The sequence below is a fragment of the Schistocerca serialis genome, chromosome 1, assembly GCF_023864345.2.
Source record: "Schistocerca serialis cubense isolate TAMUIC-IGC-003099 chromosome 1, iqSchSeri2.2, whole genome shotgun sequence".
Lineage (NCBI taxonomy): Eukaryota > Metazoa > Arthropoda > Insecta > Orthoptera > Acrididae > Schistocerca > Schistocerca serialis.
In genome coordinates this window covers 586,391,430-586,416,096 of record NC_064638.1, presented here as the reverse complement: position 1 = coordinate 586,416,096, position 24,667 = coordinate 586,391,430, and positions in this window count along the sequence as shown.

Here is a 24,667-nt window from a genome sequence, read left to right as displayed (position 1 = left end):
CCCCCAATGATTTTAGAAATTCTTATTGGAATGTTATCCTCTCCTACTGATTTATTTCATTTTATGTCCTCCAAAGCTGTACTAAATTCTGATTCTAGTACTGGATCCCCTAACTGTTCTGAATCGACTCCTCTTTCTTCTTATATCATCAGAGCAAATCTTACCCTCATAAATGATTTCAATGCAGTCTTTCCACCTATCCACCCTCTCCTCTACATTTAACAGTGAAATTCCCGTTGCTCTCTTAATGTTATCACCCTTGCTTTTAATGTCACCGAAGGTTGTTTTGACTTTTCTGTATACAGAGTCTCACCTTTCGTTTTCCATGTTTTCACATTCTTCCTGCAGCCATTTCGTCTTAGTTTCCTGGCACTTCGTCTTTATTTCATTCCGCAGCGACTTTTATTTCTCTACTCCGGAGTTTCCCGGAACATTTTTGTACTTCCTCCTTTCACCAATCGATTGAAGTAACCTATGGTTACGGGGCAGTTACGTTCTTTGTAGCTATGTTTGCCTTCCCAACTTCTGTGATGGCCCTTTTTAGAGATGTCCATTCCTCTTCAACTGCACTGCCTACAGAGCTAATCATTATTGCTGTATCTACACTTTTAGAGAAATTCAACCGAATCTCGTCGTTCCTTAGTACTTCCGTATCCCACTTCTTTGCATATTGATTCTTCCTTGCTAATGTCTTAAACTTCAGCCTACTCTTCATCACCCGGCCTTTGTCTTTTACAATTTCATATTTGTTGTTGATAAATATAATATTTTAACGAAGTACATGAACAACACGTGCTAATTAAAATATGCTCTGAAATTAACCTCTTAATATTAACTAATAATTAAAATTAATGGCACGATAATAGAATTTAATTTTTTGAAAGTCCTAAAAATATCAAACTATCCTAGCCATTAAGGCTGTAACTGTATAGTTAATATTTAATGACAAGTAAAAGTTTCTGTAAAACAGATTCCCAAAGTGACCAACAGATAATCTTGTCATTAAGGTAGGTAGATACAAATAGCCTTAACAAATGATCTAAATCCGGGCAAGCAGAACAATAGACTAATTTCCTTCAAAAATGGGACAATATATATAGGACACAAGGTGACGCTACGTCAAAACATTAACTATTAAGAATCAGGACTTAAAAAAATAACCCTCTGAAGTTTGTGTGCAAGACACTGCCGCATAAAACTTATAAATAAGGCTGACTAGCAATTGGAGTGAAATAAGTATAAGTGATTGAATTTACAGCCCTCAACAACATGAAAACATGACGTCTAAATATACAGGCACGCATTAAAACAATAACCTTTAGGAGAAAAGAGAAGGACCGATAAAACTCAATCTGTAGACAGTCGACATAAAAAACTTACACACCACGATGAGGCGCCGCCCCAGGTATCAGCCCATATCGCAGACACCGCCGCCTCCCGCTCGCAGCAAGCATACTACAATCACGCGAGGGCCCGCAGTTCAGGAACACAATTAGCAAAAGCTGTCAATAAGAATACCATAGCCTGCGCATAAACAAATTGAGGCAAGATAACTCAAGCCTCTTCTAACGTTACTCGCCAAAAACAGCCTTTAGAAGCTAATGCTAAGAAGTCAAAATTTATTCAGCAATCTACTCATCTAGAAATGCCTTTACATGTTTTAATATAACAAGGAATTTCAAACAAGAAAAACTTACAACACCACTCGCCAATGTATCTGTGAGACTAAAGCTAACTCCGACAAGACAAAACAAATTTACCAAATCAAAGTCCAGAAAACATACTTTAAATGTAATGTCTTACCAATGCATATCCGACCGAAGGTCGTTAGTGCAATCAGTGTCTTACAGGATGCATAATCCTTACCACTATAACTGATGGTACTTAGCATAACCTTTCAGCCACCAAGAAATGCATCAAAGTCTTATGATTGCACGACAGACTCTAAAACAGTTGAAACAAATATTAACAATTGCCTCTAAAATCACAAAATTTCAATTGATAAAAAACAAGTATCTCTTATAAAATATGAAATGAGATGCAACAAATTTCTAAAGTATCAATAGGTATCAATAATCTTCAAATTTTACGCCACAGATCGGCCAATAAAATCTATTAAGTTCCGGAATCAAATAAAATAAACTAATTAGACACCAATGCACTGTGAATAAAGCTTATGGCAACAAATCTCAGAGAAGCAGGCATCTCAGGAACCGAGTGAGCAAACAGATGAATAATACCGAAGGGTGCATAAGAAGTGCTGTCCAGCGCAAACACTTAAAATTTCAGTCAACGAACGGACGACCAAATACGCAGTTACGGTAATCCATTACAACTGGAGACGACTTCCAGCGGCAGTAATGGCGACGATTCCTCCAAGCCACACCCTGTATCCCTCGGCCCTCAGGGCTTTTTCTTCAAAAAAGCTGACGACCGCCGGGCACCGCCGTACTCCAGGACTCGGCTCTTATTCACTCCGTGGCGAGACCGCAGGCCTTGTTTTTCACTTCGCCGCAGCAACGGTAAGTACTGAGACACTACACTACAGTCGCAACAGCTATCGAGATGCCAGTAAATCAGACAAATAAACGAGCGAAAGATTCGACTCGAGCTCATTTGTATCTGCTACGCATTACAGTCTTGCATCTGAAAATTTTTTTCGGAAATTTGTGCTATGTTCCTATGGGACCAAACTGCTGAGGTCATCGGTCCCTAGGCTTACACACTACTTAATCTAGCTTAAACTAACTTATGCTAAGGACAACACACCCATGCCCGAGGGAGGTCTCGAACCTCGGACGGGAAGAGCCGAGCGAACCGTGGCAAGGCGCCTCAGAGGTCGCGTCACGCGGCTTTGCATCTGGTTTGGAATCTCTGCCTCAATATGATGTAATCTAATTTAAATGTTTCTTTACCTTATGATCTTTTCCAAGTATCTCTGCTCCTCTTGTCATACTTGAACAGAATATTACTGACTGAATTTACTCAATTTCTCTTTCTTCTATCGCGTTCCTAGTACCAAGCCCATATTCTCCCATAGTTCTTTCTTCCGCTCCACCACTACGACCGAGTTCCACTCTCCTATTACTATTAGATTTTCATTTGGCTTTACGTACTGAACTACCCGTTCAGTCTCTTCATGAATTTCCTCTATATTTTCATCTTCATCTTGCGACGACGGCATGTATGTCTCAACTATCGTTGTCCATGTTGGTTTGCTCTCGATTCATGTAAGAACAACCCTACCACTGAACTGTTCACGGTGACACATTCCCTGCTCTACCTTCCTATCCATAAAGAATCCTATTCCCGTTAAACCATTTTCTGTTGCTGTTGGTATTACTCTACACTCATCTGACCCGATATCTTTGTTTTCTTTCATTTCACTTCACTGACCCCCATTGTTGTAAGTTGAGCCTCTGCATAATCCTTTTCAGATTTACTAGCTTTCCTACCATCTTCAAAATTCTGATGTCCCATGCCCCGACACATGGAATGTTTTCCTTTCGTTGATTATTCAATCCTTTTCTCATGGTCATCTCCTTCTTGGCAGTCCCCTCCCAGAGATCCGAATGGAGGACTGTTTCGGATTCTATTGCCAATGGAAAAATCATCATGACACTTTCTCAGTTACAGGTCACATGTACTGCGCATATGCATTATGTGCCTTTACTCAGTGGTTTCCATTGCCTTCTGCATCCTCATGCCGTTTAACATTGCTGATTACTCCGCGTTCGAACCCGGAACCGAGAATGTTTCCATCACTAATCAAAGACGCTACCCCCTTTTTCCCGATTGCGATTCGAACCCAGAATTTCCTGCCTACCTTTTTGGCCATTTCTTAGTATTCAAAGATTCGACACGTTTTTTTACACTACCAATTTTTTTATTTGCGGGAGAGGGGGACACATATATAATTATCTAACTAAATTTCATCTTCAAGGAAATAAGCGAAAATGAAATCTACCTCTACATGGCAGCACCACTTTAACCCTACCACACAACATGAGCAACCCTTTTTCAGGTGTTGCCCCTAACTATTCTAAAAAATTCTCCCAACTCGATAGGATCCACGCATGTATAACCTGTTTCTTGATTTGTTCATATATTTATTTATTCTTTAATTACATGATTATAATTAGTAAATGCGTACAAATGAAAATCTGTATAACCGAAAGATACAATAAAAATATGATTGAAAACACAGGCGGCAGTAAGGTGTTTTGATTTGACGTTCTAAACTAAAACAGCTTTGTACTCTCATATTGATTTCGCGATACCAGCTTAAAGAATCTTTCTTCAAGAAATCGTGCAAAGGAATTTTCTTGTCAGTTGCTTCTGGCGTTTTCTACTTCCAACAATGCAATCTAAAATATTTACTACCCACCGTGGGGTGATGGGTAAAATAATCCTATCTTCACCGTTTACAAACGCCTGAAAACTACTTTCGTTGTGAGGCAGAAAGCGATGGAGAACACACTGACCATAGTGTCCAGCCGCAAGTCCACATTACTCATAGCATTCACTGAAAGAAAACTATGATTACAAATAAAAGTTTCCAGTTTTAACTAACTGATAAATTCAATAAAAGTTTATACACACAAAACGTAATATTCCTGGTAATAATCATAATGTCCTACCAGCAACAGCACTACTACCATTTCAGAGGCGACGTCTGCGGGAAGTTGCCAGTAAAGTGGCCTATCCCACTGACGTGTAATCACCAATGACGGCTTTGTCAACGTTATGGGCAGCACATAAACAGTTACTTTGGTGAAATCTAAGCGATTCAGGACGATTTACAGTCATCGCGAGAGCAATTTTTCCTTTAACCGAAAATGCTTTTGTAGCTATCCAGCTGTGACGCCATCCGAAGCACAGTCTACTCAAGCTTTAGATTGACACGGCTTTCGCAGACATTCATTAATGAATATATCTTTCGTTTGTTAATTTACATCCTTCTTAATTTCTATGTGAATGGAGTTAAGTTGGCTTTAGTTAGTGAAAAAACTTTAGCTCAACTGCATGCAAACTCTCGCCAGTTACAATTTTTGGAAGGGAACCGACAGTAGATCTTGGCCTCTGAACTGCCTCTTTAAGATTCCTTGTAATGCTTGTTATTTGGTATAGTTGTATTATTTCATCAGTGTAATCGATTGTTTTAATTAGAATTTTCTAACATAAATACAATTGATGCTCAATCTATTATCAATAAGGAATTTCCATCCCAGATTTGTTTTTAGTAATAACTTGAAGACTATTAGAGGTAGCTTAATGCAGTCACATAGTTAATGTTTCTATATGAAACTGAAGCCACATAAGAATTATCATCTTTCTGAGTCTAATAATCAGCGCCTTTAATTTTTCGCAAAATCGCCGATATTACGAAAATAGTGCTGTGATCAAGTTGAGACTTGTAACTTTTGATTGTGACATTCATTTGCACACATTGAACAATTTTTAGCTTTCTAGTTTCACTATTTAGTATCACTTCTTTTTTCTTAAAACAATATATTTAGCGAAATATATTCTGAGACTTAACAATGTTAGCATGAAGATACTGAAGCGTACATTGAAAAAGTTTGGTTAAGTTATTTTAATTTTTAATTTCCCTCTCACATTATGATGAAATCCTTCGGATGCAACGTACAGGCGCATTGTGATGACTAGGTGTTAGAAATTGTGAATCGTGATAAATCCCGATACACTCGCACGCCTGTGTATCTCTCACAATGGTACAGTGTTTCTTTCGTCCAAGACTCATGCTGCATTTCTGATGCCTCAATGAATGCAGTGTTCCTTGTATCAGCCAGTCTCTTTCCTCTATCACTGCCTGCAATTCAAGTCGTACTGTCTTCGATGTGATTCTTTGCGGAATTTCACAGTAAGCCTGGCACCTTCCAACTAGATGGAGAGTTTGCGAAAACACTGCGTAAATAATTTGCAAAGATTGTACGATAACTCAGTGTGCGTTCACGACGGTCGTGGGCGTTTTGTACGTACCACCAGTAATCGAGCTCCATTTTCTCTCCTTCGCCGAGGATGTAGTCGATTGCCATTCCCTTGAAGCACGTAAGCGCATGATATTTGGCGATGGGAAGGCAATAATCATCTGGATACAGAAAGAACAGAGGTTCAATGAAGTCAGATTTGACACGAAGCTAACAAGCTAATATTCACTGTGTCAGTCCCCAAAGACCAAAGATGACACGCACATGAAGAGATGTTTTCAGCGTCCAGGAGGTGACAGTTGGGACAATGTGAGATGTCCATTAATGCAGTAGTGTGGAGCCAGTGTCTCGTCGCATATCTTTTGTTGGTAACTTGATACCATGTCGCTCACACAGTGGCTTGCAGACAGTGAGGGTGTGCCGTTTTCCACATTCGTGGTCAGTTAACAATTGTGTACTTGGTTTCTATCACGCTACGTGGAACCGCCAGCAGAAGGGTGCTACAAAAATCTTTCGCCTTCAGCTGGCGCCTTTTGGGGAGATCCAAGGCCACTTAGCTGTAATCCAGAACGAATATCGATAATGAGACAACTGTGTTGTGACGTGCGCCACTGACAGTGACAAGACCTCACAGACTGGCATCAGGATATCCATTAGACGACCTATGATGGAGGTGTGTTGACCGGTCCAGCGTTTTCACGTATTGTTCATGTAATGATCAACTGGCATGCTAGGACCTAGGACGTTAATCACTCCAAGTCCTCTACCTCAAAGGGAGAGAGTGAGAGAGTCATAGCGTATATTGAATTTTTGTGCTGTAGACAAAAATTAATGGAAGACCGCCTGAAGTCTGCTACCTGTCGCCGTTGGTAGTGGGAGGGCCTGTTCCACGTGATGGAGTTTTGACGATATGTCGAGGTTCAGGTATTCCACATATTGCAAGTCGGTGGTAGTGCGTGGGGAGGGGGGGGGGCTGAGGAGGCAACAGCACCAATCCCAATTCCGCGCCCCATATCCACCGCCGCCGACTTGTTGATGTTTAGAACACTGCCTGCAGCCAGTCCATATCGCTCGATCCAGTTTAGGACTTTGAGGAATCCATTGACTAACCGAACCACCAGTAGCAGGTCGTCGTCGTGCGTCCTCTGGCGGAAGGTTATGTCCAGCAGCGTGATACAAGGTAAGTTGTGGCCGAGACCCCTGAGGAGTGACTCACGTGTGATTGTACAAAGACACGTAGAAAGGGGTCAACCTTGCCACAGAGACCTCTTGATGTATACTGGGCCCACCGTCCATTTGTTGATCTGAATCTGAGAGCTGGTTTCTGCCAGAAGGCACCATAGGGTGTTTTGAACCTGGGAGAAATCCCATACAGACCATCACCTGTAGGAGGAAGATACTGTGCACTCTGGATGGAAATCGATGGAGAGGATCGCCGATCATAGGCGGCATGCCGAGAAGGCCGTTATTACGTTCCTTCTGTCACCGATGTCTATTTGATTGTTGGCATCTCCCCCCCTGGGGCGAGAATCTTTGGAAAACTCTTGTTAATGCGACCTGCCGAAAGGCCGGCTAAGATCTTGCAGTCAGCATTTTAAGAGGCCGGTAGCTATTGACCGATGCCCTCTTGCTGGCATGTGTACTGGTGTGATAAGTCCTCTGACGATGGTAGGAGGTACTGTGCAGAATGGGGACATGAGTCTTTGGAACATTGTGACCCAGTGGGGCATCATGATGTCACAGAATGTTCGACAAAACTCGACCGGTAATCGGGCCCCGGAAATTTATTGGCCGCACCTTTGTCAATGGCGTTCCCCATCTTCCCAGACGAGACTTCCTCGATCAATTCTGTTGCCGTTGCCCTGTGGATTATGCGTATCATCTGTTGTAAAGCTTCCGCAGTGGCCTCGTTGTCTCCAGCTCTGTCCTGGTACAGATATCGAAACTGAGCCCCCATGGCTTTCACTATGATTGCTTCGGTCATACAGAAGCGACCTTCTTGCGTCGTAACGCTTGCGACTGACTGTCGGCGGTTTCAGCGCATGTCCGTCAGATTGTGGTGCATCGTGGAGACCTCTGCAACCGTTCGATCGTATTGTCGCGACACCTTCTTAGTGGTGCTTTGTCTACGGTAATATGTGAGCTTTGATTCGCTGTCATTTGCGTCTGTCTAGCGATAGGGGTAGAGCGTTGAGGTCCCTGAGCGCCAACTAGTATAAGTCCAGGCTCTGCCGGTGCCACACAGCTGTGTATTGGACAAACTACGTAAGTTTTTTGAGGGTTGCCAGTTTGTCGCAGAGGAGCCACCACACCAATGTCGAGTGACGTGGTTCACAGTTGACTGATATTGCGACGACTTGCCGATAGTAGACCGGGTCTTGGACGTGTTTTACATTTATCTTCTAAATGGCGTTACTATGCCGCACTTGAGGGTGGAGATTAATCGTGCAGATGTAGTCACTGTGATCAGAGAAGGCTAGAGGCCATTGTCCGGCGACCACCATTCCTGTGTAAGACCTTGTCGCACACCAGTGCGATCCAGTTTGCCCGCCGAATAAGTGGTAACTTGCATGCAGCCAGAGCCGACGCCGTGTATCTTTACCCACGATTCAGCAATTGAAGGTCGTGAATCACCATACCCAGTTCTGAACAGTACTGCGGCATTAGTACGGCATTTGGTCCTTGCGGTGAATAACGCAACTGAATTTGCCAGAGAAGACGCAACGCGCGTACTGCCATATAAAAGGGCGGAGGTGGTTTAGGTGGAGGGGGGGGAGGGGGGGGGAAGGGTGCGGGGTGCAATGTCAGCCGAGTAGTACCTGCCCGGCACGACGTTCGGCGGTGCCCGACGGTGCATAAACATTAACGAATCGGGTTTCAGTTGCCTTGACCGCTAATCGTCGTGCAAAGGGGACGTACGTGATAACGTGGACTTCCATACCGTCACGCACGAAAATCGCCACAGCGGTGTCTTGGAGACGGCCAGGTGTTACGTATATTGTGTAGCCATACAATTTCGGGTGTAGTCGTCCGCATTTCTTGCAGGAAATTAAAGTTGAATAATGTGGCTCGTATTGTTTCAGTCAAAATTTGGAACTTTGGAGGAGAGCTAGCCATGTTAATATTCATCGGGGCCAGTCGGTAAGCCTGCTGGTGAGGTAGTTAGGCAGGGTTATTGGTGGTAATGGTATGGAGAAGTGCACGTCGCGAGGGACATCTCAGCCTGCCGACCGCGGCCTTCCTGATGTTATTCACGCCAGACCTCACTGGGCTGCCGATCTGAATCCTGATCAGTCTCGACGTCCGTGGGCACGGAAGTCTCTCCATGTTCCAAAAGTTTCGGTGGTAGATAGGAAGGGACCTAGCGGATTCGCGGCCTTCATTAGAACTTCCTGCTGATAATTGTCTCCCGCACAGGGCTCCGCCCAACCCAACATCCCTTCTAAGGCGTCGCTTTTGGCGTTCTTGAGATTGCTGTATTCCTGTTTGGCGTTATGTATCGCTCGATCACATTGAGTCGTCACTCGCCAACACAAAGACTTCCATTGGGACGATATTTACATCGATTGCCATCTTGCTGTTTGCGGTGCCTGCGGTGTCCGGTGGTGTCGATAGCATTGTAAGGAATTCTGACATTCGCCATTCTGACTGACAGCCCTGACAGCAGTCTGCGGAAGATGGTCCCGTTGCTACAACTTCAGCCTGTTGCGTCTGGAGAGACGGAGACATTCCTGAGTGCCTCCGCCTAAGTTACCGGAAGGATTGTCGGCTTCGGTGGAGGCAGTCTGAACGTAGCTGACTTTTCTTGCAGCCTCTGTAATGCATTTTAGGCTGGCCGTCGTAAATAACTGTCACCCAACAGCCTCCTACTTGGAGGTATGATGGTACGTGCCGTAGGTGTTCAGTGCCCTCCTGGCGTACTCCGTTGAGGACCGGATAAGTCTTAAATTGTGTCCACTTTTCTGCCATGTACTCGTGTAATGTACCGTACGGGCGAAGCGCCACCGAAACGTCCGGCGCGCGGAGATCGTAGGTTATTTAGAATAGGCGTATAGCCCTCAGACCTAGTGTGACATGAGCAACTTCGAAATTGCCAACATTTCGTTCTGAATGGCAGAGGCACAGTCGTTGTCACGTCTTGAAGAACTCAGTCGTATGCAGCATCGTTAACGATCGAAACGTAGATGCAATCGATGTTGTCCCTGGCAATTTGGCCTCTTCATTAAGAAAGAAGGCTCTACATCAAGTGCTTTTGGTTTCGCAAAGTCTTCTGTAAAAGCGAACCTCATCGTTGACATTCGGTATTGATTCGCAATTATCTTGTCGCGCTACGGTGTCACGATAGTGTCGGCCGAACGAAATCAACAAGGTGAGCGTGCTCACGCTGCAGATGGAAACACACACCACGTCCACTCTGCTCGGCCGTTAAAGCCGTGCTGTCCCTGGACCACGACTTCTCTCTTGTGCCAACTCAACTCGAACACCCGCCTTATGGTCTTGGTGTCTCCCCATGCGATTATCACGGCTTCGGTCTCTCAGAAAAGGCCTTGAAAGGTCGGACGAGGACGTGCACCAGGCAGTTACAGGCTTCTTCATGCAGCAGGGCAGAGTGTTTTACGATACGGCTACCTTCAACCTAGTGCGTCGCCCAATGGGACCAAATCCCCGAAACGTGGCCTAAACCCCAAGAAGACATTAAGAAAAAACTCATTACATGGGTTTTTGTGGGCGCTGATTACGAATTTGAAATTAAAAATTGTCTAAACAAAATGGCGGATTCAATACAGCAACGACACTCATGAAAACCCGTCATAATTTATTAATAATAGCGTATGTAGAGCATTTGGAGATCAATAATACAACAATTAACTCAGTGACGTGGTGATTTGTTTATTAAGACCAAATAAACGAATATTCGTCCAAAATGTATTGGAGAATAACACTCCTTCGATGCCACAAAAACTGCGATAGAATAATATAATATAAGAAACCTCATAATCGGTGATAAATTACAGCTAATAAACGTAATAGTGTAATCAACGATGTAAGTAACAGTTATGATGATAATAATTATTATTATTATAATATTACGAGTAGCTATTGAAGGCAATCTGTCTTGACATTCAAAACGTAATCTTATTGTGTTCAAGATGTTATTCTGCTGCTTGCAAAATCATGTGATTTGTTTCATACATATTAATCAGGATCAGTATCGCTCTCGAAGTCCTCAGAGTCAGAATCTTCCATGGTCGATCGCGGTCTGATTGGAACTGCGAGGGACAGTAATATCTCTATTGCCTCCTTCAACAAACGTTTCATATGTTTTTGTGGTAGTTCTCTTTTAGTGGATAATAATTTCTAATACTGGATAATAATATGGATCGAAATTTACGAGAAGGCTCTTTAAAATGTTTTCATTTGATTTTATTCGTGAACATTTTCTGGAAAAGTCTTCGCGAAATCTTTTAATATCTTTGTTTCTACCCTCTTGTGCTTTTTCGTGTAACTTACCGATTGCTAGCAGTGTGGGCCATTATTTGTGGACTGTGAATGAATATTTTATGCACCGTAGTGGGTGTGTAATAACATTAACGCAGCTTAACAAGTTGTCTCTCATTTTCCAGTGCACAGTTGCTGAACTTGTCAGTAGTGATATCATGTCTATGCTTTTTGATGTAACTAAACAGTGCTTCTGTCTGACTGATAGCTTGTCTACATTTATAGAAATACCGAAATGTATGTATGTTAGCCGTTCAAAGATGCCTGATTATAAGCTAAAACAGTAAAAATATCACCCACCAAAGTTAGGTAAAATCGCATTATTACAGTGAAAACTGTTGTTACCGATAGAGTCTTTGGAAGAATAATTTAGATCGTGTATCAGCCGAAACTATTAGGTAATTAATTGGCTTAATTAGAATAGAAAATCTAAATCGCAGATAGCTTCCTGAAATTGTTGTCCAAAGGGTCATTCCTTAGTACCACTTTGTGCTTTATGTGTTCACACTGTATTGCATTCGGTTTGAATTAAAGAGACTTATTTTCACTGTATGAAACATGTGGTACGTACTGTCCAGCAAAGGAGTTCCTGATCTCAAAATTGCCGGCCGGTGTGGCCGTGCGGTTCTAGGCGCTTCAGTCTGGAACCGCGTGACCGCTACGGTCGCAGGTTCGAATCCTGCCTCGGGCATGGATGTGTGTGATGTCCTTAGGTTAGTTAGGTTTAAGTAGTTCTAAGTTCTAGGAGACTGATGACCATAAATGTTAAGTCCCATAGCCGGCCGCGGTGGTCTAGCTGTTCTAGGCGCGCAGTCCGGAACCGCGCGACTGCTACGGTCGCAGGTTCGAATCCTGCCTCGGGCATGGATGTGTGTGATGTCCTTAGGTTCGTTAGGTTTAAGTAGTTCTAAGTTCTAGGGGACTGATGACCACAGTAGTTAAGTCCCATAGTGCTCAGAGCCATTTTTGAACCATTTGAGCCTGATCTCAAAATTTAATATCTCGAAAATTACGATCTATAGAAGAGTGCAGCAAATGACATGTTTACTGCGAAAACTGTAAGAATTTTATTAAGAAGTTTCAAAATAGTTCGAAAAGCTGTTAAGTTATAGAGATCCACATTGCGCAGCAGCCTCACCAAAACCTTCTAAAAATGTCCACCATTTGCAGTACGGAGTTGGCGCTAACGAACAATGAAATTTAGCGTCACATCCTGTAGTGCCTCCACGGAAATGGATGCCACACAGATCGCCGACTCAACCTCGTCCAGCGTGGTGCGGTGTTTCCGAGAGACTTTCAGTGTGCCCCACAAAAACCAGTCGCAAGTAGCCAGGTTGGCGAATACAGAGGCCGACGCGTCCCTGCGCCAGTAAATTTACAGTAATCCAGCGCGATGTCTCTATTCCTGATGGATTCATCCAGAAGGTGGAACGTCTGTTCGGAGAGATGTATGGCCCCATCTTATATGAACCACTCTGTGCCTGAAAGTTCCTCCAACGCCAGTTGTTTAGTGACGAATTGATCCAAAATTGCAATTCACTAGTGATCATTTCTTTCATAGAAAAAATGGACAATAATGCCTCTGCTTCACACCACAGCCCAAAGAGTAACTTTGGGAGAATATAGCGGTTTCGCTTCACAAAGATTTTCGGAATCCTAAAATTCGCAGTTTTGTTTATTCACGACTCCATTCAGATGGAAGTGTGTTTCATCTGTGAACAAGATGCAGCCTACTAGTCCAGTGAAACTGTCAGAAAAAAAGCCTGTACCTTGCAAAAGGTGGGGTAGAAGATTTAATTTTTTTAACTCGTTCATATGGTTGGAAAGGTTAGAAAACCAAGTTATGCCAACAAAATTTCTCTTGGGAAAACTTTATGCAGTCAAAAAACTTCGAAAAATTCGGACTTTTTCAGTTTTTTCAAAATATCTCAGTTTCATTTGCTCCTATCGCTTTGACGTCTATTTTCTGTTTTAAAGAGAACAAAATTCTCTACAAATTTGATTATTAGCATTTTTTTCTACTCCAAGTATCTAAGGCGCTACAGCGCGTCAAAAATACCAATTTTTCGAATTTCGAGCAAAGAATAGTTGGTCACAATTTCCACGATGTAAAGTTCCGTAGAAAAGATATAGTTGTGACTCTACTTTCTGCGTTCAATTCTGTAAAAGCTGGAAGCACTAAAATTACTCCTGTTGATCCTTTAACTCTTTTCTAAAGGATTTGTTTAATGAAACAAAGTGAAGAAGAGTTAAAAGCCTTTCTGAAATATGAACTTGCTCCTTACCCAATGTCCCTATTCTCAGAAAAAAGGGCATGCGAAAAGGAACAAAATCTACATTCTACAATGCCTTCGTTCCAGTGGAAGATGTGAAGTCAGGTGGACCGAGTAAATTTTTTGTCATTGATGGCGGGTACCTTATCCACAAAGTGACTTGGACTCGAAATGTTTGCTTCAAGTCAATAGCCCAAAGCTATGTCTCTTACCTGCAACGTCATTTTGGATCTGAATTTGCTATTGTGTTTGATGGGTATCCATGTGAGGGAGACAAATGTAGCATAAAGAGTGCTGAGAGGAATCGTAGGTCCAAACAACATTCTTCGGTTGACGTTGTGGTTGAATGAGAGATGGTGAACCAGGTCCCTCAGGACAAGTTCTTGTACAACGAAGGAAACAAGATGCGTTTGATCACACTTCTTGAAATGCAATTTCTGGAGTGTAGCACTAAAGTGCACCAGGCACAAGAAGATGCTGACGTAATAATTGTAACATCTGCCATTTCAAGACCAAAGATTTTGGAAGTGTTCTCATTGTAGGAGAAGATGTTGACCTGCTTGTGCTCATGAACGGTTTGGGGCAAGGCATTGAAAACTTATTTTTCTTAAAGCCAAGAAGAGGAAATGCAGAAGACAAGTGGTTTTCCAATGCATCTTATAAGTTTGACATTAAATATATTCTGTTCACTCACACCTTTAGCGGATATGATAGAAAATCTGCTTTTTTTGGTCTAGGAAAAATTAAGTGCTGCAATATTGTTGCGAAAAGCGAACACCTAACCTCATCGCTTTGCGCGTTCAATAAACCGCATGCTACCCGTGAAGAAATAATAACTGCAGGAGAACAGGTTACTATCGCATTGTATAGTGGAGCTGGCAGCCGCTCCCACACTCTAGACCATTTGCGGTATCAGCTATTCGCCAAGTCTGCCACAAAAAGCAAACTGAATCTTGCACGGTTGCCACCTACACAAGATGCTGCACAACATAATTCGTTGCGGACTTACCAACAAGTCCGAAGTTGGATGGGAAACAGGGAACCTCCTGAGAAATGGGGCTGGAATCACAGTGACCACGGTCCAATACCCGTTATAATGAGCTAAGATCCAGCACCTGAAGCACTTCTTCACATTGTTTCATGCTCATGCAAGCTGAACTGTGGCGGAGCGTGCTCCTGCAGAAAAGTGGGTTTGAAATGTTCTTCAGTTTGCTAGAAATGTATTGGGGTCAACTGTGAAAACGTGCCAAAATTTTTATATGAAGACAGTGAAGAAGATGTTATAGAGGATGTTGAGGAAACCGCTGACGAAACAAACGAACTTGCTGAGGCTGACTCGCTGTTTAAAGAAGAGGTCAATCTGGCATCAACTCTATGTACAGACCCTGAATCCGTAATTCAAGGTATTTCTGGTGACACTGAGGAACTTGGCCCATCAAAACGTTGGAAGTAATGCTCACATCTGTCTCAATTGCGCTTAAGTGCAATATTACAAGTATTACACACCCATAACTGTCAACATTTTTTAGTAACTGACAATGCATTTTAGTTGTAATAAAGCTACTTATGTTTAATGTCAACTGTGTGGCTTTTATACACAAGAGTAATTACCTACCTAATTAGTTTGCCTATTGCAGCTAATAATAATTCAGTTTCCTGAGACAATTTATTTTGTGTGCGTGTGTATGTGTGTGTTTGTGTGTGTGTGTGTGTGTGTGTGTGTGTGTGTGTGTGTGTGTGTGTGTTTTTGTGTTTATGTCTCTTAATGATGTATTTTTATATTTATAGTTTTACATATACCAGGGCTGAGGTGGCCCATAGTGAACTTCAGGTAGTGATGTAAGAATCACAATAGTTGAGTGCCCAGCAATCCTCATGTTGCATACAGAGAAATTGAATACCTGAAAGTGAGGTGGTAAATTCCAACTTATAATATGATGTATGATGTATTTATACTACACAAACAGAAACTGAAAAAATTGTGTTCAAAAATTAGGTATCTTGCCACTATGCTCAAAATTTGAAAAATTGGTATTTTTTGAGGCGCTGTAGCGCCTTAGATATTGGGAGTAGAAAAAAATGCCACGAATCAAATTTGTAGAGAATTTTGTGCTCGTTAAAAAAGAAAATAGACGTCAAAGAGATAGGAGAAAATGAAACTGAGATATTTTAAAAAAACTGAAAAAAGTCCGAATTTTTCGAAGTTTTTTGGCTACAGAAAGTTTTACCAAGCGAAATTTTGTTGGGAAAATTCGGTTTTCTAATCTTTTCAACCATATGAACGAGTTGAAAAAATAAACTCTTCTACACCACCATTTGGAAGGTATATCTACTATTTGACTGGACTATACATCAAATCCATCATTATGACCAACTCAAAGTTAGTCCTCTGTTCGGGGGGGGGGGGGGGGGGGGGGGGAGGAACCGTGGCAAGGTGCCCTCTGTCGTAGTACAGGTGACACAGGTATGGCCTGACGGCTTTGGATTTTGAATACAAACATGCGTAGGCTTTGTCTCACTATTTTCTGCGTGCTCGTACACGCCAAACCATTCTCCGCTGCAATTCTTCTGACGGATTTCCTTGGATTTTGGTGAATAATTCCAGAAATCATGGAGACACTTTCAGAATTAACTGCACCTTGCCTGGGGCTAACGTTCCCCGCTTGATCATCACTCACGTTGTCTGTCTGTTGGAATTTCCCGAAGAGCTTGTCAATGTTTTTCGCATCGGGTCCTTCCGGAACGTTAAATCGTGTATCATACCTACGCCTTCCTGCCATAGGACTGTGTCATAACCGTGTTATGCCAGTGGCAGAAAAGAACGTTGTATAAGGAAACACACGATATCAAACTCGTTCTTCGGTACGTCAACTTTCTTTCGCGATTCAACGGTGCGACTGATCGCTCAGATCTGCGACGCGCTGTTCATTGGCACTACGTTGATCTATTGGGATTGCCGCGCTATATATGTACAGTTTTCTGAACTATTTTGAAACACCTATGTAACCTATGTAGAAAATTTTTACAGATTTCCCACTAAACGCATCGTTTGTGGCACTCGTCTAACGATCTTAGTTTTTGAGATATTTAATTCTGAATTGAGGGCCTCCTTCGCTGGACACCCTGTCTAGAACCATTGAACATCTACCAAGCCTATCATGTTTTATGGCTCTGTATTGAAGTTATCTAGTTTTTCTTCACAAGCTTGTGATGTGGGCTTTAGTAGCAATCCATACTAACTTCTAATAGAGTAATTATTGTGTCAGTGAGTTTCTCATACTAACCTGTTCTTCTTATCTGCTATTCTTAGGGTCACAAAGGCCTGTTCCAACATTCATGGATTTTGGTCTTATTACCGTATAACTGTAAAAAAATGTGTGTCCTTTTTTTAAGTACTGTAGCTGATTTTTAACTTTAACCTCGTCGTCAGTATTTCATACTCTCTAGTTCATCTACATATTTAAACTCCTGACATCCATTTCCGCAGTTTTTGCAGTGTCAGACTTCAGGCCATTACTGATCAGCACCACTCGTAGCTACACCCCTACATCAGTTTACCACTGGAGTTATTTTTGTGCAATAACCAGCACTACAAGACTGATTTTCACTGGATAAACTTATTACGGTTTTAATCCGATGGTTTCCATGATTCTACATCCTCATGGAGTTGACTGTTGGTGATTATTGCACCTGTAGGGTCATTTTCCCACCCAGAGGACGACAGGTTCTTTCTGATAGCCATTGTCAGAATGAGGGTGACTCGTAACATAGCAGATTCTCAGCTTCCGTTGTCATTAATTCGACTGAAAATCTAATCAATGCATTTTACTTAACGTATGAGGCTGACCTTTTTCATACACTTTTCTGGGCCTTAATCAATCAAAATTGCTTTCATTATAAGTTTTAACTACGAGTAGTCATCATTGATGTTGTTCATAATTCGGTCTTAGCTATTTTCAGCTATTACTTTTTTGCGGCGACTTAGTTTTACGCAGGTATGAGAAGAATATTCCTTGTATATTCTCCAGACTGGTATTGACAGAGTATCATTGCAAAGTGTACTTAGAGTAGAGATGAATGCTTCGTTCCAGTAATCCACCATCAGCAATGAAGGGTCAAGCTTTGACAATGCTAGCCACTGGCGCTGGCGAAACGTCAGATAAATCACTAAACAAACAACTGCCGAAGAAACTAAGACAGAAGCCAACAGGCAGTTTGTCAGTGCTTCATTTGTTTCCTGTCCAGAGCTGTGATATTCTGTGTATTCCGTTTGCGATATCTTATGTAGTTCCATTGATTTCTACGCCAATCAGACTATAAGAATTTGATCAGCATAATTCGGAGCAACCGTTAAGAGTTGTGCCTACTCCGAAAGAGTCTGATACATATTTAAAAAAAAAAACAGGAGCAAGTCTTCTAGTATTTATTGTTTATTTACACGGAACTCTATATACACTAGTATTACAAGTGGTATTCTCCATGGACGTTACTGTATACTACGTAGTTTCTCAACAGCTCAATGAAGATAACATGTGTGAAACAATGAGATATTTTGAAAATGTGAAGCTCTGGAGTCATAAATAGAGGTAAAATGGAAACAATTAAAGTTTGAGAACTACCAAACTCCAGAGCGGAATGCCCATACCAAGCAAATAAAATCTGCTGCTGTGTGCGTTAGAGCTCTTTCGTTGATGTCTTGTGAACAAACATGAATAGGCAGGCTTACCTATTTGCCGGTCCTTAATCCTGCAAGCTAATGGACGTTGGGCTGCGTCAGTTGTAACACTAAGAAGAACTGACTGCATTGTGTCTCTGCTCGCATTCTCCTGTGCACTCCTCTTGAGCCACTAAGAAGTTAGAAGAAGTTAAGGTGTTTTTGTTTTTTTGCAGGAAATAACGAATAGTTGTTTGAAGCGTACCAGATAACTGAAACGGAAGCCTAAAATGCATTCTGAAATTTCTCTAGTACCCTTTATTAAGTACCGTATTGAGACAAATCGATTGGCCTCCCTTGTAATGCAGTAGCCAAAATTCATCGGTAAATGTTGAGAAAAATACCGAAGTTTACATAAATACGAGGGTAATCCCAAAAGTAAGATCTCTCACTTTTTATAAGTACATAGACCTGTTTATTTCTACAATGCTTTACATCAGTTAACAGCTTGAACATTAAACTATTATTCGACGTAATCACTATTTCTGTCGATGCATTTTTGTAGACTCTGTGGCAGTTTTTGTATGCCCATGTCATATCAGCTCGCCGCCATGCTGTTCAGAAAGTTATGAACCTCTTCTTTCACCTCGTCGTCGGAACTGAATCGCTTTCCGGCCAAATGTTCTTTTAACTTAGGTCACTGGGCACCGAGTCAGGACTATAGGATGGGTGGGTGATTATGTTCCACTGAAACTGTTGCAGGAGATCAGCAGTTTTCCGAGCAATGTGTGAGCGAGCGTTGTCATGGAAAATGTGTACGCCCTTGCTCAACATTCCTCTTTCCCGGTTCTGAACTGCCCCTTTGAGAGACTCTGAAAAAACTCAGTTTGGTTGCCATCGGCCAGTTCACGAGTTGGCGCGTTGCCTTCAACTGTTGGCTAGCTCGGATTTCCGACATCTTGTCTTATTGCATTTTGTAGGGAATTTTCATTGACCATTTCCTTTGACTCCATTGAGAACAGTATGTAAAAAATTATGAATAATTTTTTCTTTTCGAAAATGAAATTTTGTCTGTGTCGGTACTTTTCAATTAAAGCCGGTTTAGCTGCATAATCACTAATGAACCTGATTATTATCTGACATCGTCTTATAGAAATTTAGTGACTTGTCCTGCACTTTAATGATGACTTTGTACAAATTTTCGCCTTTTCTGTAGAAATACACTTTCCATAACGAATATTAATTAGAAGGGAAAGAGATTACCTACTGCCGGAGAGCCGGCGCCAAGCGCAGCCATATGAGCATACAGCGTAGCAGCTTCTTACCTGTTGTTGTTGTCATGGTCTTCAGTCCAGAGATTGGTTTGATGCAGCTCTCCATGCTACTGTATCCTGTGCAAGCTTCCTCATCTCCCAGTACCTACTGCAACTTACACACTTCTGAAACTGCTTAGTGTATTCATCTCTTGGCCTCCCTCTACAATTTTTACCCTCCACGTAGTTCTCCAATACTAAATTGGTGATCCCTTTATTCCTCAGAACATGTCCTATCAACCGACCCCTTCTTCTAGTCTAGTTGTGCCACAAATTTCTCTTCTCTCCAATTCTATTCAATGCCTCCTCATTAGGTATGTGATCTACCCATCTAATCTTCAGCACTCTTCTGTAGCACCACATTTCGAAAGCTTCTATTCTATTCTTGACCAAACTATTTATCGTCCATGTTTCACTTCCATACATGGCTACACTCCATAAAAATACTTTCAGAAATTACTTCCTGACGCCGCGCGGGATTAGCCGAAAGGTCTAGACGCTGCAGTCATGGAATGTGGGGCTGGTCCCGGCGGATGTTCGAGTCCTCCCTCGGGCATGGGTGCTTGTGTTTGTCCTTAGAATACTATGGTTAAGTAGTGTGTAAGCTTAGGGACTGATGACCTTCGCAGTTAAGTCCCATAAGATTTCACACACGTTTGAACATTTGAACATTTGACTTCCTGACACTTAAATGTATACTCGATGTTAACAAATTTCTCTTCTTCAGAAACGCTTTCCTTGCCATTGCCAGCCTACATTTTATATCCTCTCTACTTCGGCCGCCATTAGTTACTTTTCTCCCCACACAGCAAAACTCATTTACTACTTGAAGTGTCGAATTTCCTAATCTAATTCCCTCAGCATCACACCAGTTAACTCGACTTGTAACCACTCCACACGATTTTATCAATAAAAAATAAGAATGGAGCCAAGCGTAATTTCCCCACAAAAATTAAGGAATGAAAATTGACCATAAACCAACAACAATATTAATTAAATAATGAACCATGAACGAAATGTAACCTCCTAACAGAAATAATAATATCTGGAAAGTTTTATAAGGACAGCAGCGCTGACCTTCGGCCCTGTACTCTGAATAAAAAAGCAAAAATTCTTACCTCAATAAAAACTGCAACTATATATCTGCTCTTATTTATCGATACAGCTTCGTGCAATGCTGGCGTATATTTTTTTTTTTTTTTATTCTTGGAAGGAATGCATAGGAAATATTCTTTAAATTGAAATGAATGCTTTTTCTTCAAAAGAGTGGAAAAATTCTTTAAATTGAAATGAATACTTTTCTTTAAAAGAGTTACTTTATGAAAAAATTATTATTGGGGCATTTTTTTGAACAAATTAAATTACAATTAGCATACATTATTAAATATGCGCAATGCTGCTTCTTTACCTTCTACAACAATACTCATCCTCCAGAGTCCTGACCAGAGTCGCGACCAGAGCACACAGCCGACGCATGCCGACTCCCTACTACCGTATCCGACTGACTACTACAGCAGACTCGCGCAGACAAGCGCAGACTGACTTCTACTGTCGACTCGCGCAGACTGACGCAGACTCGCGACAAGCAACAACTAACAATAAACTACTCTCTGGTCAAAGATTCTGTCATGCTTCGCCCATCGCCGGCGAAGCATACGCCTTACAGACTACATTCCATTATCCTCGTTAGGCTTTTGTTTATGTTCCTCTTATAACTTCCTTCCAAGACACTGTCCATTCCGTTCAACTGCTCTTCCAGGTCCTTTGCTGTCTCTAACAGAATTACAATGTCATCGGCGAACCACAAAGTTTTTATTTTTTCTTCATGGATTTTAATTTCCACTCTAAATTTTTATTTTGTTTCCTTTACTGCTTGCTCAATATACAGATTGAATAACATCGGGGATAGGCTACAACCTAGTCTCACTCCATTCCCAACCAGTGCTTCCCTTTCATGCTTCAGCTTCCTACCTATAACGATGAAATGAACATTCCCGGCTCCTCTCGTTTGTAGACAGAATTTAATTTTAATTTGCTCCTTTAATGCTTTTATCGTTCCCAATCTAGTGGAGATGAAACAAATATAATGGAAGTGTCATTAGTTCCTTGTTCCAATAATATGAATCCTTTGTCTCAAAAATTTTTATCTCAAGAATTGAAATGTCTGTTCATATTTCGCTCGGGGTCGTCCTTTAAACGGTTGACACTGAATAGGGATGTGGAAATGGATTAATAATTGCTTGAATAATTTGAGAAATTGGTTGGAAAGAATAGGCAAAAATATTTTTGAATCTGTGAACAATATTGGTAGAACTTTAACTGATAGCAATATCAACAGACTTCTTATATCATTACATTGAAGGTCAATAAATATAATTTGCATTACATTCTGCTGCTCCCACTATAATCCGTACACCATAAGAATAAACCTGATGTACACATTGCACTATGTATTCTTCCGCATTTCCTGGAACCTCATTGGATTTCCGTTTCACGTGGGACTGCAGCCAAGCTGTTTTGGGTACTGTCAAGTACGATAATAAAGGTACGTTTTGTGCTGTGCGTTGCGCGCACATCGACTTAGCGATAATACGGGCAACAACTTTACCAACCCTTTTAACTTGGAGAGCACTGGGTGGTCAGCTGGTACAGGCAACCTGAAGTGACGTTCAAAAATGGTTCAAATGGCTCTGAGCACTATGGGACTTAACTTCTGAGGTCATCAGTCCCCTAGAACTTCGAACTACTTAAACCTAACTAACCTAAGGACATGACACACATCCATGCTCGAGGCAGGATTCGAACCTGCGACCGTAGCGGTCGCGCGGTTCCAGACTAGCGCGTAGAACCCCTCGGCCATCCCAGTCGGCTGAAGTGACGTGGAGTTGCAGCTCACACGTTAAAAGAGACGAACAGAGGAGCAATACAGCTTCGAATGTCACTTGATTTTTAAGCAGAATGAAATAATACACTGCAAAGCTCCCACAATACACTCCTTAGGCGACTACACGAAAACCGCAACACGTTATCGTTTTTAGCTAACGTACTATTGTAATTAAAAACAAGAATGATGAAAATTCCTGACTTAACCACAGGGTAATTTTGTCCATAAGACGTGGGTAACGTAAGAGAGCATTGGAGGATTTCACCGTACAGTTAAATAGTGAAGCCACTGAAGGTATTACAGTCAGTCGTCTGGTAATCTCTTAGCTCCTTCCTTATCCGAATACGAGAAATACATTTCAGTTCTGGAAGTGTCACCTGCTACATTGATAACGAGCCTATAAACAACAGACTCCAGTAAGCCAACCAGGCGCAGCATTTTCTCTTCTTCTTGTATGACGAGCCGTTCTATATCCCGCCAGTGTTCGGTAGTGACGTGTGAAAAAGCTGCGTGCGTTAGTTCCAGTACTGTCTGGCAGCTTAACAGTCTTGTTACTTCTCGGGCCAAACACCGCAGCCTGGCTCCAGAGCAGTTCTGTTAGGTTCATATTGTAACGGGACAGTAGCAAATTTAAAAATGCAGAATTTGTAAGATGATTTCGATGCTGTGAAAATGATTGTTTTTTATGTTTCTATGATACTTATCTACCCCTGTGGTACAAAACGATGGACATAGTCCAAATAAAGGGCATTTGGTTTTTTATTTTTGCGTTAAAAATTAAATTGTTACCTCTTCTTAATTTAAACAATTTTTATGAACAGTGTTTCATAAAACTTTGATAATTAAGAATTTTGTTTTCGAGATGGAAACAGGAATTACGCGTCCAAAATGTACTTAGAAACAAGAAGACGTGCGTTATTCATAAAAAATATGATGAGTTATATAATTACGAGATGTAGGTATTTCAAATTGAACGAAAAGAAAATGATATTGGGGAGATCTGAACCAATGCACAAATAACCGCATTTACTTTAGAGTCCACTACGCTACCGACTGCGCTACACGTTCAACTTGGATTTCGGTATCTACTGCATTATATAAATCGCTGGGAAGACTTCAGAGCCGGTTATCTCCGTAACATTATGAAAAATATTAAGAACGGCCCATTTCTCGGTACTATTTAACCGTGTTGCACGCGTGTGTTTTACTACGGAACAAAAAGCAACCTCAGCCATTTTCACGCTGCGTGACAATCGGAGCACAGCGCTGCAGAGGCTCTGACTGTACACGATTTTTGAAATAAAAACTACGGAGCTAAAGCGTGATTAAGAAACACGTTGATGGCTTTTAATATATGTCAATATCTTAAAGTTTCATTTAACCTAACTTAGTAATAATATATCTAGCCTGCCGCTAGTGGCCGTGCGGTTCTAGGCGATTCAGTCTGGAACCGCGTGACCGCTACGATCGCAGGTTCGAATCCTGCATCGGGCATGGATGTGTTGATGTCCTTAGGTTAGTTAGGTTTAAGTAGTTCTAAGTTCTAGGGGACTGCTGACCTCAGATGTTAAGTCCCATAGTGCTCAGAGCCATTTGAACCATTTTTTTTAATATATCTAATACAGAAGTAGGACCTACTTCCAAGAGCGTGACAACACCAGTGTACGTGTGCCACGGTTTCTGACCAATCATTGCATTTGTGTTTGTTTACATCAGGTTTATTCTTGTGATGAACGGATTATAGTGTGCGGTACCAAATAATCGCCATAACCATTGAAACAGTCGATCTGTCACAGGATGCACAGTATTTTTAGTAAAATTAAACCAAATTAAATAGGTGCCCATCAAGTCTGAGTCATTACCTTCACATTAATTCAACCGTGTTCAGTCTTGATTGTGACAATATCGATGCAGTAGTACTCGTACAGGTACCGCGTAAATTATTCTTGTCTGCATCGAACCTCTTGATGCAGGCTCTCAGCGGCGAGTGAAAGAAATATTCCTTTCCTTATAAATTTCTATAATAATTTTAGTGAACGTTTAAAATACATATTTTAACAACGCTGGTACGACGGATCCATGCATAAGTCCGT